The sequence below is a fragment of the Pinus tabuliformis genome, chromosome J, assembly GCF_031772625.1.
Source record: "Pinus tabuliformis cultivar Carrire ecotype Pingquan chromosome J, CPIR1, whole genome shotgun sequence".
In the NCBI taxonomy this organism is placed as follows: domain Eukaryota; kingdom Viridiplantae; phylum Streptophyta; class Pinopsida; order Pinales; family Pinaceae; genus Pinus; species Pinus tabuliformis.
In genome coordinates this window covers 887,061,896-887,080,267 of record NC_142295.1, presented here as the reverse complement: position 1 = coordinate 887,080,267, position 18,372 = coordinate 887,061,896, and positions in this window count along the sequence as shown.

The window sequence follows — 18,372 nt, the reverse complement described above, 5'->3', positions numbered from 1 at the left end:
ATGACTTTATAAACCATTCAGCTAAAAGCTAATCGGGGACTTACGTCTTTACCATTCTTTGACGATGCCGCCGCTCATGAATATGATCAGATATGTGAGTGGTTGTCGTCTGTTTAAAGTTGGTAAGGAGTTCTCTCCCTGTTTCGTACCTTATGGGTAACTGAAAATGGATTAAAAAGGTAGTGGCAACGGTGCTGAAGTTATCAAATGAAGCTCTAGGAAATTCTATATACCATTTTGTTGCCAGACTAGTTAGCATTCGCTGAAAAAGGTGAAGCCTAATCGAATCATCATTCAGGGTGTTGGATGAGCACCACAAATGGAATGTCATTACATGATTCGATGGATCTTCACCTGGATTTCCATTGAATTTAGGAATATCAGAGGGAAGTTTATGAGGAATCGCTGGCCACCAAGGGGCGTAAGCAATTGGATCATTTGTCAGCCGGTTTAGATCTGGTAATTCTAGAGTTGCTACAAAAGGAAACTGTTGATTCAGGTTAGGTGAAGCATACCAAGGACAAGATGGAATCGCCTGAGCAGTAGGTCTTTGCATACCAACATAATGTATCTGATGTTGGTAACTTTGATAAGGTTGATGAGCATAACCATTATAGTATGGTTGTCGATAACCGTTTTGGAAATGCGGTTGCCCATTACTTACAAAGCCTTGTTGCTCTAGTCCTTGGTATGATTGCTGGAATTGCGGTTGTTGATATTGCACCAGCCATGGCTGTTGGACCATTTGTTGTTGTCCAATATTGGATGATTGACCAAGATGCAGAGTGATAGTACCTGTTTGAGCTTGAGTCGTTCCAGATAAGGAAGCACTAACCTGAGGTTGTGATTGAATTGTGGATACAAGAGGCTGTTGTATTGCAACCAGAGAGACTTGAGGTTGACATACAACAGGTAGTGCTTGTACTTGTGATATAGTCACAGTAGCAGGTGTAGTGGAATATTCGACACAGGTTGGACTGGTTGTATTGAATATACAACCCTTGGTTGTTGAGGCAGTATTGGTATCCAACCACTGGATGTAATTCCAGTTTGACCTGAATTTTGTTGCAAACTCTCATATGGTTGTTCTCCAGGAGGGAACAATGAAAAGGCATACTGCCCCTCATATGGTGGCAATCTAGTGCTTAAAGGGTAGATCGGCCTTTGAAGACATATTGGATCAACTTGTTGAGTTTCAACATAAGGAATACCACATGAGATTCTGAATGAAGGAATAGGAATAGACCATGTCATTGAAACAGTGCCTGAGTGGACTCTGGCTTGTTGTTGATAACTAGTCAGGACAGATGGTATACCAGCAAACATTGTAGGAACGGTAGTAGGAAGTTCTATCATAGCTATGTCAATTGACACAGTCCTAGATGTTGATGGTTCCTCAGACATATTTAGTCTATCCAAAATATTTCCTAGCGATTTGACAGGAACTTGCGATGAAGGATGATTAAAAGAAATAACTTTGTAGTAGAAGGATATAAGTGGATTCCAGTTCCAAAATGCACTAGAGTACTGGGTGAAAGATCCTCTACTATCTCTTCTATGGTAATCAATCTGGGTGGAAGAGGTAGATTGTCAGGTCCGTAAAATATTTCTGGAGTCGAAGAAAGTGTAGCTCCTGTAGTAACAGATACTGGAGGGGTGACACCTTTTGAATTCTGGAACCCAACTTCTAGATGTTTAGGCAAGTGAACTTTAGTTTCTGGATCAGTCCTAGATGGAGCTGCTTCAGGAATAGAGGTTTCTACCATTACACTAGGACTAGTTCTAATGTCCTCTTCTAACTGTGGAACTTTTTCTGTAAAGGCAGTTGTACCAGAAATAATTGGAGTAACTGGAGTCTCTGACGATGTTGAAACACAAGTTTCAAATAAATCAGGTGAATTGGACTCAGTTAAATGAGACCATTTTGCCTGGCAAGGTTTCGTCTTCGAGGTCAAAGACAGTTGACTTGCTAGTCTCCTCAAACGATGGGGTTTTCATTGACTTTCTTCCACGATTGCATATTACTTGATCAACTCAAAATTAAATGGGAAAATGTTATTTCAATTTAAATTAATTTTAAGACACTTTGACGCAACTTGCTTTTTCAATTTTTAAGAATCAAGAAAAAGCTAAAGGTGACTCTAGTCGCCTTCGATTTTTAATGAGCCTGAAGTGACAAGTGCTCAGATGGACCTTTTATTTTAAGGAGTTGAAAAGGAACAAAAGTGACTACTTTGGAAATCTAGACAGAGGGATTACCAAACTGATCGCAAAACCGTAAAATACACCTTGGTGATAAATGATAGAGAAATTACCAAGGACTTATGTACGACAGTCAATCTTCCTTAATGTTGTGTTTAGTGCATTGTGATCGATACGGTAGCAAACACAGCTTCATAAGGATAAAGGATATCAACCTATTGTGGTCTCCCAATATATACTCGATGATACAGGGAGCACAAGTATGTACTGGCACTTGTCGTATCAAAGAGGAGGAATCACCCAACCTTCGATGAAAATGATAGTTACCAGGTTTTACGATGTCAGAACAGTCTCTAGCCTAGACTTCTAGATGTGTTGCGTTAGCTTCTAAAGAGTTTTTATGTTCATTGAGATTTATTTTAGAGTTGATCTTGGTTATAAGTTTGTCGTTCAAGGTTCACCGCGTGATGTACATGTAAAATTCCTAGGTATGCAATCTAAAATGATAAACAATCGTTTATGTTCTTTTAGCAATGAAAATCCTAGCTACAAAGGAAAGAAGATTATGATTTTTCTTTCAACAGGGACCATAGAGCACACACTAGATGCACTTTCCTAAATAAAATTTCGCATGCAGTCAAAATGCAAATGCACATGCATGTATTTGTTTTCCACTTCCTTAATGTGTGAATGCCAAAAAGGAAAGCTAAGTACAGATCTGAACTATTTTCTTTCAAAGTGACATTTCTAACAATTTCTTTTCAAAACGAAAGGAAGACTAAGACGACACTTTTCAATTTCGAATTGAAAATTGTTTTTGACACTTCAAATAGTAATAATTCAAATCAAGCACAATGACAAAATTACAATAACCTATCTAGAAGGGGAAGACTTTATGACACTCTTATTTCGATTCAAAATGACAATTACGACACTTGCATCAAAAACGACAGTTCGATTAAAATACTTTGGACAAAGGAAGACTGTAAATGAATCACAAATACACAAAATAATTTACAATTCGCAACTAATGGAGGCTAAAATATGCAAAGGAAGAAGGTTCCAGTAAGAAGGTACTGATCATGAACAACAAAACTACTGAATATAGCTGAAAACAAGGAGAAAAAACCAACTCTCGGAGAGAAAAAAAAGTATTACTCGATCATTGCACCTGCAACACAAGGAAACAAGGATGCATCTCACTTGCAACACACGGGAGGTGTGATGCATCCATGTTGCACTGTTACTGACAGCGCGATGGAACAGGGAGTGAAGCTCAGCTCGGTTTTTGCTCAAAATTTGCAGCTAAGTTCAGTGATTTAGGCTGAGAAATGATGGACAGTAAAAACAAAGCATAGGGGTAAGATCTTATGAGGTTCTGAGCTACCACAAGGGCATTGAGAATGCTTTGTAAGTCATATGTTCAGTTCATGAACCAACCTGGAGATTCACTAAAGCATCATTCATCTACTTCAAAATTGCATAGCAATGGCATTTCGAAGGCTAGTTGGCTAACTTCAGGCTCTGTCTATAGTTTATAAAGCAAACAATAAAAAAACAAAACGAACTATTCGGTCCCCAGTGGAGTCGCCATTTTTTTCAGGGAAAACTAGTGTCGATTCAAACTGCTAGCCCGACTAAGATGGGTAGCTATATTAGAAACAAACACTGAAAACCTTTCGAGAGTTCCTTTAAGTGTGTTAGGTTTAGAGGGAAGAAAAGAGGACCAACCTGGATCTTCCGCTTTGATCCTAGCTTGATTTCTCCTTTCCTTGATAGAATTTGCCACTCCTCTCCTACTTGTCTGGCTTCAAAGAGTACCTATAGAGTTAAAGTAATAGCAAACCATCAAAGCATCTTCGTCTAAAACATCGTAAACAATGTGGAATCAGAAACACATTAACCATACAATTGCATTCATAAACAATAAAATTCATAAACACATGATTATATGGAGGAAAACTCAAAGAACTTTATTAATAGTGAAAGAGAGGATTACAACCTTGTTGTCTGGTCCAACATAATCCTCCCAGTGTAGAAGCCCTCTTCACCTCATGAAAAAGCAAATCACCCAACAATGCAATGTCCCTTCTCACAGATAAACCAACAGCACTTCCTTACAAAATACAAAATTCCAGCCTCTAGATCTCTCAGATGATGGATCCATTTATAGATGTCTTGCAAGGGTGCGAGTCAGCTCTGGGTTTTTTATTAGTGTCATTCCATTGATAGTTCTTGGTTCCACTTGGAGATTTCATTGATCTCTTACTCATCACTGGGCAAATTCAGAGAGGCAAGTGTCATAGGAGAAGTTTCTGGAAGATACGATGATCATCCACTTAGCAAACTATCTCTGCCATTTGTCTATTCTCACTCATCGCACCCCACAGAAGGCCATTTTAGTATGCATCGCACCTAGCCAGTGTTGCAGCCAGTATGCATCGTACCTTGACCATGGAGCAGTCAGTATGGTCCAGTTTTGGCTAGTTCTGAGTAGTTTTTCAAGTGGAACTTCCAGGAAATGACGTAATCAGTTGACCATGATCCTTTAGGGTATGAAACAACACTTTTAGGGACTAAAGATCCCTTAGTTTATGGACATATGAGTTTGGGGTTGCAGTGCCCATATATGTCTATAACAGCTTGGAAGATGAAACAGATGATCAAATGATGCAAGATGACTCTGTACCACTATGTTTTGAAACATTTCAATTTTAAAGAAAAATTTTCATAATATCTCTAAAGCAAAGGATGAGTAGCCTACAGAGTGTCATGCAGTCTCATTACAATTGATAGAAAATAGGTTGCAACAATCATTACAAGTTTTTCATGACCCAATAGCTGATGTGTTGGATGATATCTATAGTAAAAGTCCTTCTCCATTAGCTAACTATGAACCTGAAAAGAATGTTGATATAAAATTGATCCAACAGCCGACTTCATTGTCTTGTTCAGCAGGAGTTTGATTACAAATCTCATACAAAGATTTGCAATCATATTAGGAGAGTAATGATGAAGATTTTTTTTTTGTTGTCGATCATCAAGAAAAATTGCTCATTCGTGAGTTTCAGGATCCTTTTTTCAATTTTCTATAGTCGTCAAAGAAAATTTTAAAACGAAAGTATGAAGACTACCTAGAGTGGAGTAGTAACATATTAGATGGGTTGGAAATCAATATGTATTCCTATGAAGATACTTTCGCAACATTCTTGAGGTCAACAGGTGGGTTCATGCTTTGCAATTTCATCAAGATTCAATCTATTGACAAATTTTCATGGGAGTTTCCTTTCAGTGGTTCTCTCTTCTTACTCATAAACAAACACTTGCAGAGAATTCAAACAGCAGTCAGAATGCTTACTTGGTTGCATTGGTTGTTTCATCTCACTTGATCAAGTGATGAATGGAATAGTTAGAGTAGGTTTTATTGAATAATATCCGTTTTGAGCATATTTTTCAGTTTGTCAGTTGTGTTTTAGTATTGAGTCAATTTTCAGTTGAGTAAAAGTCAGTTTCTGTCTTTGAGACATCAGTATTCAGTCATGTATTTCAGATTGAGTGTTATTTTCATTTTTTTTTACTCGATGCCCAATGGATAACGCTACTTGGTCTATGGTGTTCTTGGCACCTCCAAGGAGATACCATCCCCAATGGAGCCAATGCTAGAGTCAGTGTTTTCATACTGCCATCAATGATCAAAATTGCTCTTTTCATATTCATTTTAGGTGTCCCACACATAAACCTTTTATCATTCCACTAGGCCATGCAAAAAAAAAAATTAGTCACTGATGGTAATCCTAGGCCAAAAACGTCACTCTTCCCTAAATGTGATTACTTGCTAGCATAGTTGCATATCTTGTTGAATGTACATCATCCATAAAGTTATTTTTATCATGCCATTTGTATCAGTCATGAGGTCATTATGTCATCTTGAAATTCAATCCTTCAAGGTCTCATTAGTTATTTTAGGGTTTTTCAAGGTTTCATTAGGTCAATAGGGTTTCCAAGGTTCCATTGCATTACATAAGACCAGCAAGTAAAGGGTGATCAAATAACATCCCTTCACCATGTGAAGATGATTCGTAAAGAGAAATGGTTATTCATTATGTAATTTTATGTCTTTCAAATGTAATAATTTCACCATCCCAAGTTGTTAACTCAATGTTCCAAAGATGCCAGATCATCAAAAGATCAATTTGTCAAAGGAAATAGTCATGTGAAAGGGTAAAGTTTAAAAGGGTTAAGTGCATGCCAAAGGAAGTTGTCTTTTCCCAAGGGTGTCCAAATCATCATTTTCCACAAGCACTAAACCCTAATTTCCTCACCCGTTGAGATAGGGTTGGCTATGGAATCAGAGACATCTGAGTATATGAGGCATAAGAGAGGTCATTTAAGAAATTATGAGGCCATTCCAACTTATACACGTCATGTCTCCATCATTTTTCAATAAGTCATTCCAAGGGACAAATCATTTGCCACACATAGGGCCATTGTTTCTTCAAACTATGTTTTAGACCAAACATGGAAGAATTTGGTAAAAGTGAGAGAGGTTTATGTTCATAATAGGCCAAGGATGAAAAAAATCCTTCAAATTTTACATAGGTGTCATGGTTTTAGAGAAATTTCAAAAATATAGTTGCTACAAGAGAGTTGTTGCAATTCTACAGTGACTTTGGGAAAATCATTTTTTTTCCACTAGATTGTCCAAATGACTTTCTTGATGAGTCAAATGATAACTAGAGAGAAATAGTTTTGCACTGAACTATCATGGGCTCAATTTGGAGTTGTGAAAGACCTCCAAAAGTTTCTTGCAAGAGAAACATTCATTTTTGCACCCTCATTCTGCACTTTTTTTCCAGTCTTGGGAGAATTGATGTTTTAGGGGCTATAATTGATCATTTTCAGTGTTTGATAAGTCCATTGTGTAGCCAAGAGAGTCCTTTCCAACACGCTATCATGGGCTTAATTTGGACACCAGGAAGGTAGTCAAAATCAACTACATTACTTATGAGTGGTTTGTGGTTACCCCGACATTGCCTTCCTTCAGCTTGAGGTTCAATCTAGGTGATAACAATCTTTTAGGGATAACAATCTTTTCTTTTTCTAGAATGGGTGGATCATGGTTATATTGAATAGAAAATTCATCTCTTGAGGTGATTCTTTGCACCATTTCTTCCATTTTACTTACCAAAATGTCACGCTTTACCTCTGAAGACGTTAGGTGCTCTACAATGTTCTCCCTCTCTTCTTCCTTCAGCTTTGCCCTTTTGATCAAAAAATTAGCCTCTATATCTACTGCACTATTCTACATCTCTTCAAGTGCTACAAGGTTCCTTTCCCTCAGCTGAAACTCCATTTTTGGATCAAAGGCAACTTTGTAGTGTAGGAGAGCAGATCCAGGAGGAGGCCTTATATTAGCAGTCATCGAAAAATAGACTTGGTTAAACCTGGAAGAAAACTATTGTAGTTGACTTAGTTTGGTGACATTACTTATATTGATGATTTGCCAAAGTTTGATCAGTACAAGAATTATTATGTTCTCCAAACAGAAGCTAATCTTGCATAGCAATCAATAGCTGGTCTATGGGAGGAGGAAGTTCAGTTTCAGTAGCTTGAATATAGTAATCGACCGAAACATATCAACTATGACAGTGATAAGGAAAGTGCAAACAATGTGGAAGTAAGTGAAGGATCTTTGACTCTTTGTTTTACTTCATTTTAGTTCATCATAGGTAACTTTGATGTGATCATAAATCAACACTCATTGAGTTTTGATCTTGACAATCAAGAAGATAATCAAATTTTTGAACAGAGCTCCTTACCCTTGTGTTTATCCTCATTTGAAAAAGTAAGATAAAACTATAAGCAAGCAGATAAGCGAGTGGTCAACACTACAAAGGATAAACCTTCTCATGAGTTGGTCGAGGAAATCATTTGCGACATAGAAGCCTCCCTATCTCAAGATTTGTAGCCACTGAGTTCCATTGAATTTCAAATTGTAGATGAAGGCTTGGAAGATGAAACATATGATCAAATGATGCAAGATGACTCTATACCACTATGTTTTGAAACATTTCAATTTTTAAAGAAAAAATTTCATAATATCTCTAAAGCAAAGGATGAGAAGCCTGTAGAGTGTCATGCAATCTCATTAAAACTGATGGAAAATAGGTTGCAGCAATCTTTGCAAGCTTTTCATGACCCAATAGCTGATGTGCTAGATGATATCTATAGTAAAAGTCTTTCTCCTTTAGCTAACTATGAGCCTGAAAAGAATGTTGATATAAACTTGATCTGACAGCCGACTTCATTGTCTTGTTCAGCAAGAGTTTCATTACAAATATCATACCAAGATTTGCAGTCATATCAAGAGAGTAATGAAGAAGATTTTTGATTTATTGTTGATCATAAATAAAAATTAGTCATTCATGAGTTTTAGGATCCTTTTTTCAATTTTCTGCAGTCATCAAAGAAAATTTTAAAATGAAAGTACGAAGACTACCTAGATCGGAGCAGTAACATATTAGATAGGATCGAAATCAATATGTATTCCTATGAAGATACTTTTGCAGCATTCTTGAGGTCGGCGGGTGGGTTCGTGCTTTGCAATTTCATCAAGATTCAATTTGTTGACAAGTTTTCATGGGAGTTGCCTTTCAGTAGTTCTCTCTTCTTGCTCATAAACAAGCACTTGCAGAGAATTCAAACAGTAGCTAGAATGCTTACTTCGTTTCATTGGTTGTTACATTTCACTTGATCAGGGGATGAATGGAACAATTAGAGTAGGTTTTATTGAATAAGCTCCATTTTTAGCATCTTTTTCAATTTGTCAGTTGTGTTTTAATATTGAGTCAGTTTTCAGTTGAGTAAAACTCAGTTTGTGTCTTTGAGTCATCAATATTCAGTCATGTATTTCAGATTGAGTTTTCTTTTTTACTCCATGCCCAATGGATAAGGCTACTTGGTCTACGATGTTCTTGGCACCTCCAAGGAGCTACCATCCGCAATGGAGCCAACGTTAGAGTCAGTGTTTGCATACTGCCATCAATGATAAAAATTTCTCTTTTCATACTCATTTTAGGTGTCCCATACATAAACTGTTTATCATTCCACTAGGTCATGAAAAAAAAAAATAGTCACTGATGATCGTCCTAGTCCAAAAACATCACTCTTCCTTAAAAGTGATTACTTGTTGGCATAGTTTCATATCCTGTTGACTATACATCATCCATAAAGTTATTTTTATCATGCCATTTGTATCAGTCATGAGGTCATTATGTCATCTTGAAATTCAGTCCTTCAAGGTCTCATTAGGTCTTTTAGGGTTTTTGAAGGTTTCATTAGGTCATTAGGGTTGCTAAGATTCCATTCCATTGCATAAGACCAGCAAGTAAAGGGTGATCAAATAACATCCCTTCACCATGTGAAGATGATTTGTAAAGAGAAATGCTTATTTTATTATGTAATTTTATGTCTTTCAAATGTAATAATTTCACCATCCCAAGCTATTAACTCAGTGTTCCAAAGATTCCGGACCATAAAAATATCAATTTGTCAAAGGAAATAGTCAAGTGAAAGGGTAAAGTTTCAAAGGGTTAAGTGCATGCCAAAGGGAGTTTTCTTTTCCCAAGGGTGGCCAAATCATCATTTTCCACAAGCACTAAACCCTAATTTCCTCACCCGTTGAGCTAGGGTCAGCTATGTAATGAGAGACATCTGAGTAAATGAGGCATACAGGAGCCCATTTCAGCAAGTATGAGGCCATTACAACTCATTCACGTCACGTCTCCATCATTTTTCAATAAGTCATTCCAAGGGACAAATCATTTGCCACACATAGGGCTAGTTTTTATTCAAACTATGTTTTAGACCAACCAGGGAAGAATTTAGCAAAATTGAGAGAGGTTTTTGTCCATAATAGGCTAGGGATGAAAAAACTCCTTCGTGTTTTACATAGGTGTCAGGGTTTTAGAGAAATCCCAAAAATATAGTTGCTACAAGAGAGTTGCTACACTTCTACAGTGACTTTCAGAAAATCAATTTTTCTTCTAGCTGAAGTTTCCAAATGACTTGCTTGATGCATCAACTAATAACTAGAGAGAAATTTATTTCCAATTAGCTATCATGGGATCAATTTGGAGTTGACGAAGACCTCCAAATGTTTCCTGAAAGAGAACACTTCATTTTTGCACCCTAATTTTGCACTTTTTGACCAGTCTTGGGAGAATTGACATTTAGGGGCTATAATTGATCATTTTCAGTGCTTGATAGGTCCATTGTGTAGCCAAGAGAGATACATTTCGAACGTGCTATCATGGACTCAAGTTTGACACCGAGAAGGTAGTAACAATCAACCTATAAGTTTAGCATTGAGCATAGAGCTCGGTTGTTGCGCATAGAGCTTGAGCGTTGCGCATGGAGGAGGGAGCGCTGCACATACAGACAGAGCGCAATGCATATTGCCTGTTTGCTTGTGTATTTTTTCATGGTGCTACACATACAAATGAAGCAGTGTGCACCTATAGAAGGCACTACACATAGGGCCAACAAACACCGAAACCATCATAACAGCCATTCAAATCACTCCTTTTGCTACCTAGAGCCTCAAGCAAGTAATCATACTCCCTAATCTATCCTCCCAGTACTCTTTTCAAGATCTTTAAGTTGGTTTGCTATTAAAATTTTCAAACCCCCAGTTGTCTAAAAGCCTCCATGCTTACCATATCCCTTATTCCCACATTTTGTTGTCAAATCCCTCCACCGATCCCCTATACCCTAATCCCCCAAACAAAATCCCTCGACCTATCCATTATACCCTAATCCCCCAAACAAAATCCCTACACCTATCCCCTTTACCCTAATCCCCCCAAAAAAATCCCTAAACCCCTATTTACTAAATAGTCCCTTTTTAAAAAATACCCCCTCCTTCTCACTACATATCTCATCCTACATCACACAAACTCCTCTTCCCTTCCTTTATCCGTATTCACCATAACTTCCACTTCCTGATAAGCTTCTCTAGGGTTTCTAAAGCTTCAAACTCAAGAACATAGATAAAGTGGAAAAATATTATGAGTAGAAAGATAAAATCACTCATGCTGCCTTGAAAGCAAAGGATGCCAAAATCAGGAAGCTTGAAACCAATTTACAATGGCCAAATATATCATCTCCTTTTATGAGCAAGAGAACAAGAAGCTAGAGGTCAAGCATGAATTGATGCAAACCAAGTACATTAAGGCAAAGAGGGAGGCTAAGAAGGCCAAGTTTCAGCTTGGTGGGGCTTATGGAGATTATGGAGAGTCGAGTGATGAACAGGGACAGAGAGAAATACCCGGAACAAGATTTGTAACATAACATTCAAGCAAATGAAGACAAGGCTAAAAAAAGCACAAAAAGGAAAAAATGAAGGCGATAGGCTTAGGTTGCTTGTTCAATCTTCCTTGGCTAACCCAGACAGTTGATGGTGGTGGTCTCCCAAAAATTTTGATCAATTTTGAGCAAGTTTTGAGAATTTTTGCATTTTTGAAGAATTTAGCAGTTTTTGACACAGAAATTTTGGCTCTATGCATAGCGCCACTGGCGCTACAATTTTCCTAGGGGAATCCAATGAGGAAATGGTCATCATTTTTGGATTCACAATGATGAGTAAATGCACCCTATGCATTTGCTAAGCTTTTGGAGCAAAATTGGTCAACTAAAAGGTAAAAAATTGCTGCACTTCTACAATGACTTTGGGAAAATCAATTTTTATTCTAGTTGGATTGTCAAACTGAATTTATTTATAAGTCAACTGATAAGTAGAGAGAAATAAATTTCCAATGAGCTATCATGGGCTCAATTTGGAGTTGAGGAAGACCTCCAAATGTTTCCTGTAAGAGAACACTTCATTTTTGCACCCTCATTCTGCACTTTTTGACTTGTCTTGGGAGAATTGATCTTTTAGGGGCTATAATTGATGCTTTTCAGTGCTTGATAGGTCCATTGTGTAGCGAAGAGAGAGATAAATTTCCAATGAGCTATTAAGGGCTCAATTTAGACACCGTGAACGTAGTCAAAATCAACCTACAAGTTAAGCACTGCGCATAGAGCTTGGGCGCCATGCGTAGAGCTTGAGCGCTGCGCATAAAGACAGAGTGCTGTGTATAGGGTTTGTTTTACAGTTCATTTTTGCACGACACTATGCATACAACCAAAGTGCTACACACCTATACAAGGCACTGTGCATAGGGCCAGCAAACACCAAAACCATCATAACAACCATTCAAATTGCTCCTTTTGCTACCTAGAGCCTCAAGCAAGTAAGCATACTCCCTCTTATGCTCCTATACCAATAGGTGTCATATTTCATGATTGATTTGATGGGCTATGTAATATGTTCATACCCTTACTTGTTGCAAAGGTTTTCCATATTGTCAAAAAATCAAAAAATTAAAAAAATGTGAAGAGGGTATACCCTAAAAGATAAATCAAAGGGCAAAAAAGAATAAATATGGTCAAAAAAGTGAAAGAAAATGAACCCCACCAAAAGAAAGACCAAAGAAAGTGTGCAAGTATAAATGCCACTACTTTTTACTCTTATGTAATAAACAAATTGTGTGCAACTTGTAACTTATGCCACAATTGATGAACAATCAAACAACTTAAACTTGACTAGTTCATATTTTTCAATTTCATGTTTTAGAGAGACAGAATAAAATCTAACCAAACTGTTTAATCTTGGCAGATAAGTAGATAGGTAGAGTGAATGAAAGGAGCTCAATAGTATAATCTGAGCCCTTGGATGTAATAAGGTTAGACTTAGATATATTTCTACAAGTAAAAGAAAAAGTGCGATAAGGGTTTGCTAGTCCAAGTTCACCCTAATAAAGAAGAAAAAAAGCCAGGTTAAAGTAGGTAGGGTAGGTAGATGATGTGACAGAATTATATGTGATGGATAATGTCTCTAAATATGTTAATTTTCACTTTCATCATAAGTGCAAGACAAACATTTCACTTGATGTAGTTCAAGCAAGACAAGGTCAAATAATTAACTTCCCTTCTCATTTTTCCCTAAAGATTTCACTAATTCCCCTTAAGTACTAAGGTCTTTGAAAATTAGAGGGGCTCAGAGCATTTCTCTGACTTCTGGAGGGACCGGACCCTCAACCCAATAATTTAAAAGCCTAAATACTTAAAATCATCATTCATTTACTCTCATAAGTCTTTTCCTAAGTAAAATTCCATTTTACTTAGGAAAAATATACAATATCACATAAAACCCCTTTTCACTCAAGCCTAAGTTAAATACTTATTCTAATGTTTTACTTAGCGCTTATTTACATTTTATGTCATATTAACTTCTAACCTATATTATATAAATCCCACACTATTTTACCCTTTCCCATATTATTTAACTATATTAAAATCCCCGAAATTGTTACATATTCTGCCCCTTAGGTTAATTATAACCATAAACATGTTTTAAAAGGATTAATGAATTAATCTGTAATTCATTAAGAGCCTAATCCCCCTGCTCCATTAATAAGGATTAATTAACCCTCATGGTTAATTAAGAACCCTTCCCAACCAATCACATTACACCTAATACGATTAAATAATTGTTAATTGGGTCGGGCCGGTGCACATTAAACCCCGCCATATCGCGCCTCTCGTCAGCCGTCTGATCACGTCTCCATCATACAATGGTCCTTAGTAATATCGTGCACGACTTTGTGACCATGCGTTAGTGCGCGATCACAAAGTTTTTTTGGCACAGTACCTTGCCACGCGTTGCACAATCTATGGGATCGCTGGTTCCCGGCCAAAACCTGCCCATCGCCAAAAGTAGTGCGATCACATACCGCTTACCACCCTCCACATGCGAAAAAACGTCTATTACCACTTACATCATCTGCCTGAATGATTAACTCCTGCCACCTTTTGACTTTGTTAAATAAACCAACAAAATGTCGTTTTCTCTGTTATTCTGTACTGCAACCGTGCTCGCATGCAAAAAACGTTCAAGTCAACCTTCCAAGCTTCCAACCGCCACCCTACCAAGGAAATTGCAACTGACTCAGCCAGAACTTGTTAGTCACCGTCAACACCTGCTATTACTCTGTTCATTCCCAGGTATTTATCCAATTTCCACCGAAACCTTGCAAGTTTGATTTTACAGTATAAAATCCACAGAAAAAGGAAAATTCCTTGCAAATTCAGTCTTTATTTTGCCAATATAAATTCCCAGACCAGTTAATTTGCCCATTTTTCACCAAAAACCCAAAATTCCTTTCTAAATCCACAAGAACCAGAAATGGAAACCCCTGTGGCTCTGTCTGTTACACCCATGAATGCCCCTCATAAAGACTTAGACTATTTGCCTCTTGCAGATAAAGATTTCCAGATAAGGGACTTATCCAATGATAAAAACCACATGAAAATATTTGCCAAGTCAGAAACCAAGACCTGAATGGCTCAAATATCCTCGGATTGTTGGAATCAAACCTTCCTAGATATTTTCTCCCCTCAGTCCATGTTTTCCTAATCTGATTGGTCAATGTCAGGCAAACTATGACCCTAACCTCAGAGCTGTCATGTTCCCAAGTCAAACAGTCCTTTCCCCATAATAGCCGCATCCATTAATGAAATGTTGCAATTTTCCTCTGAACAAGCTCTCACTCCTCTTTCTATGGGATATATACTTGAGAAATCCACCCAATTGTCTCAATCAGAACTGACTCGCATCTGTTGGATGTTCGTGGAGCCTAAACATTAGCCTAAAAGCCCACCTCCCTATTTGCAGGATTTCTTCACAGACATAGGAAAACTCATTATTGATATGATAGCCTTAATCATGGGATTCAACTCCGTTGAGTATGTTGATGATGTAACCTTAGTGTTGTTGTCAATTTTTACTCCTGGACAACCCCTAACTGTTAAATACGATTATTCCTCCTATATTGCCAACAAAATTCATGACCAATTCCTGAGACTGGACAATGAGGGAGTCTTTAAATACACCACTTTCATTTATCATCCTATGTTGTATTATCAGTCAGATAACTTCCCTTTCCTTGTGAGGAAACTTGATTATAAAGCAATCCAAGGTCTGTTACCTTTTGGAGCCCCATCTTCCATGTTTCCTATGAGTCTCCTTACTCATACAGTGAGATCATTGACCAATTTGTTCATCCTGCAACCACTTTATTGATAGGGGTTTCCCCTCCTAGAATCAGTGGTGACATCAAGAGAATCCTACAGCTCTCCAAGCAATACAAAATAGGTGATTGGTACCTATACAAGAACCATACAGAGATCCAGATATATGGATGTGAGCTCTGCCCTTTCAAGTTACCTAAATACGTTCCAATGAGACTATTTGCATTGGAGTATTTCGTATAAATGATACATACAAACCATGTTCATTTTTGCAAAGCCAAAAAGAAAGCTCAACTTAGAATAAAAAATCAGTTAGGCCCTTATGTCTGCAATGAAAGGGAAGCATGGAGAGAAGTAGAGAAAATTCTAGAAGATCATCTTAAGCTACTCAAAAGCTTTGTTTGGAGACCATATGACCCTAATAGTTTCATTTGTGATAGGATAATGAAAAACAGGTTGTCACCATACATTCGCCATAGGATTCCAGAAATTGAACTATATGCAAATATGGATGAATGGAGGGAAGGAACCCTAGTAGAACATGATAGTGAACAGGTCAATATTGTGAATGTTATGAGAGATCCTGAGAAAACACTTGACCTAGATTCTTTTGGGCAGATACTATTTGAGTGTTATGAAACCAGCTCACAAAAAGATAGAAAAGAGAGATCCATGCCTTAGAATTCAGCCTCTTCGAGGGGGCAACCTCCTTTACATTACATAAATGAAAAATTCTTGGATGATACAAATGACAAAACCTCCTTCCTATATATAGGAGTCTAAGGAGTCACAATATAATCCAGCCGACCTAACAATAATAATATAAAGCCACAAAAATAACAATAGAGGGATTCTATGGGGCACAGAAATAACAATATGGGGGTAATAGGGGCACAACAATATAAATAAGGGGTATAACTACAATAGTAATGGGGTAATCACTAGTATTATAGGGACCCAACATGCCCCTCTCCTTCAAAAAAGTGTTGTCCTCAACGCTTGAGTAGTTCTGGATACTTCTGCATAAAATTCTCATCCTCCCATGTGGAATCTTCAGCGGATAAGTTCTTCCACTTGATAAGATACTCTGAAATTGATCGATTTCGTAGCTGTCGAGTTCTTGTTTCTGTGACTGCTTCCGGTTCCAATATAATTTTTCCTTCCTCGTCAAGTTCTGGCAATATTGTTTGAATTGGGAGCTTGTCACCTATAACCTTCTTTAAACATGAAACATGGAAAACTGGGTGCAATCGAGAAGCTGCAGGAAGCTCCAATTTGTATGCCATAGTACCAATCTTTTGCAACACCTTGTACGGACCATAATACTTTGGTGATAATTTATTATCCTTCTTAGCTTGCTTTAGGGACATTTGCTTATATGGTTGTAGCCGTAGGAATACCCAATCACCTACATCAAAACTTCTTTCACTGCGATGTTGATCTGCCTGTTGTTTCATTCTATTTTGTGCCAACACGAGGTTATCCTTTAAGAGTTGGAGGACTTGTTGTTGATGTTCGATGTGATGTTCCACTGCCTGAACCTTAGAATTTTCTCTTAAATATGATGTGATGGATGGTGGTTGATACCCATAAAGTGCCATAAATGGGGTCATTTTTGTTGCTGTATGGAAGGAAGTGTTATACCACCATTCAGCCAGAGGCAACCATTTGACCCATTGTGTCTGTTTATCAGATACAAAGCAACGAAGATATCCTTCCAAACATTTGTTTACTATCTCAGTTTGCCCATCAGATTGAGGATGATAAGATGAGCTATGAGCTAACTGAGTACCAAGACAAGAAAATAATTCTGTCCAAAAATTTCCAGTGAAAATGGGATCTCTGTCACTTACAATAATCTTTGGGTTTCCATGTAGCTTTTGAACTGTTTCCATAAATGCAGTAGAAACTGTACTGGCTTTAAATGGATGTGATAATGCACAAAAGTGTGCATACTTGGTAAGTCTGTCAACTACCACCATGATGACACTCTTTCCCTCAGACTTGGGTAAACCTGTGATAAAATCCATTGAAACCTCCTCCCAACGTTGGCTTGGAATGGATAAAGGTTGTAATAGACCCGGTGTCTTAATTGTTTCAACTTTATTTTGCTGGCAAACCAAACATTCCGCCACAAACTTTTGAATATCTGATTTAAGGCCATCCCAAAAAAATTCCTTCTTAACCCTGTGGTAAGTTTTTAAAAATCCTGAGTGCCCTCCTAAGGGAGAAGTGTGCAATTCCATAAGAATCTTTTGTTTTAGCTGGGAATTCTTACAGAGGTATAAGCGATCTTTGTACCATAACGAATCATTTTGCCAGCTAAATGTATCAGAAGTACTGGAATCTTGTTGTAGCTTTCGAATAAGTGCCCACACTTCTTCGTCATTCTTCCATTCCTCCCTTGCTTCGTTTATCCAATCTGGTTGGATAATAGAAATGGCACACAACAATGCTTCCACATCCTCATCCTTTCTTGAGAGTGCATCTGCCACCACATTTTGCTTCCCTTTTTTGTAGATGATTTCAAAGTCATAACCCAACATCTTTGTGACCCACTTTTGTTGCTCTTCAGAGGATAATCTTTGTTCTAAAAAGTATTTAAGGCTATCATGATCCGTTTTTACCTTGAAGTGTCTTCCCATTAGGTAGGGTCGCCATTTCTTAAGTGCATGGAGTATTGCCAACATTTCCTTCTCATAAATAGCTTTGCTTAAAAACTTTCCCTTGATTGGACGACTTTCAAAAGCAATGGGTCTTTCATCTTGCATTAGAACAGCACCAATTCCATTTCCTGAAGCATCACATTCCACAATAAAGGTTTTTGTGAAGTCCGGTGTAGCTAAGACCGGTGCTTGGCACATTGCCTCTTTAAGATGTTCAAAGGCCTTTGTTGCTTCCGGAGTCCATGAAAATGAATCTTTCTTCAATAATGTTGTTAGAGGTGCTGCTATTCTCCCATAATTCTTAACAAACTTGCGATAATACCCTGTCAACCCAAGAAATCCTCGCAGATGCTTTATGGATGTGGGGATT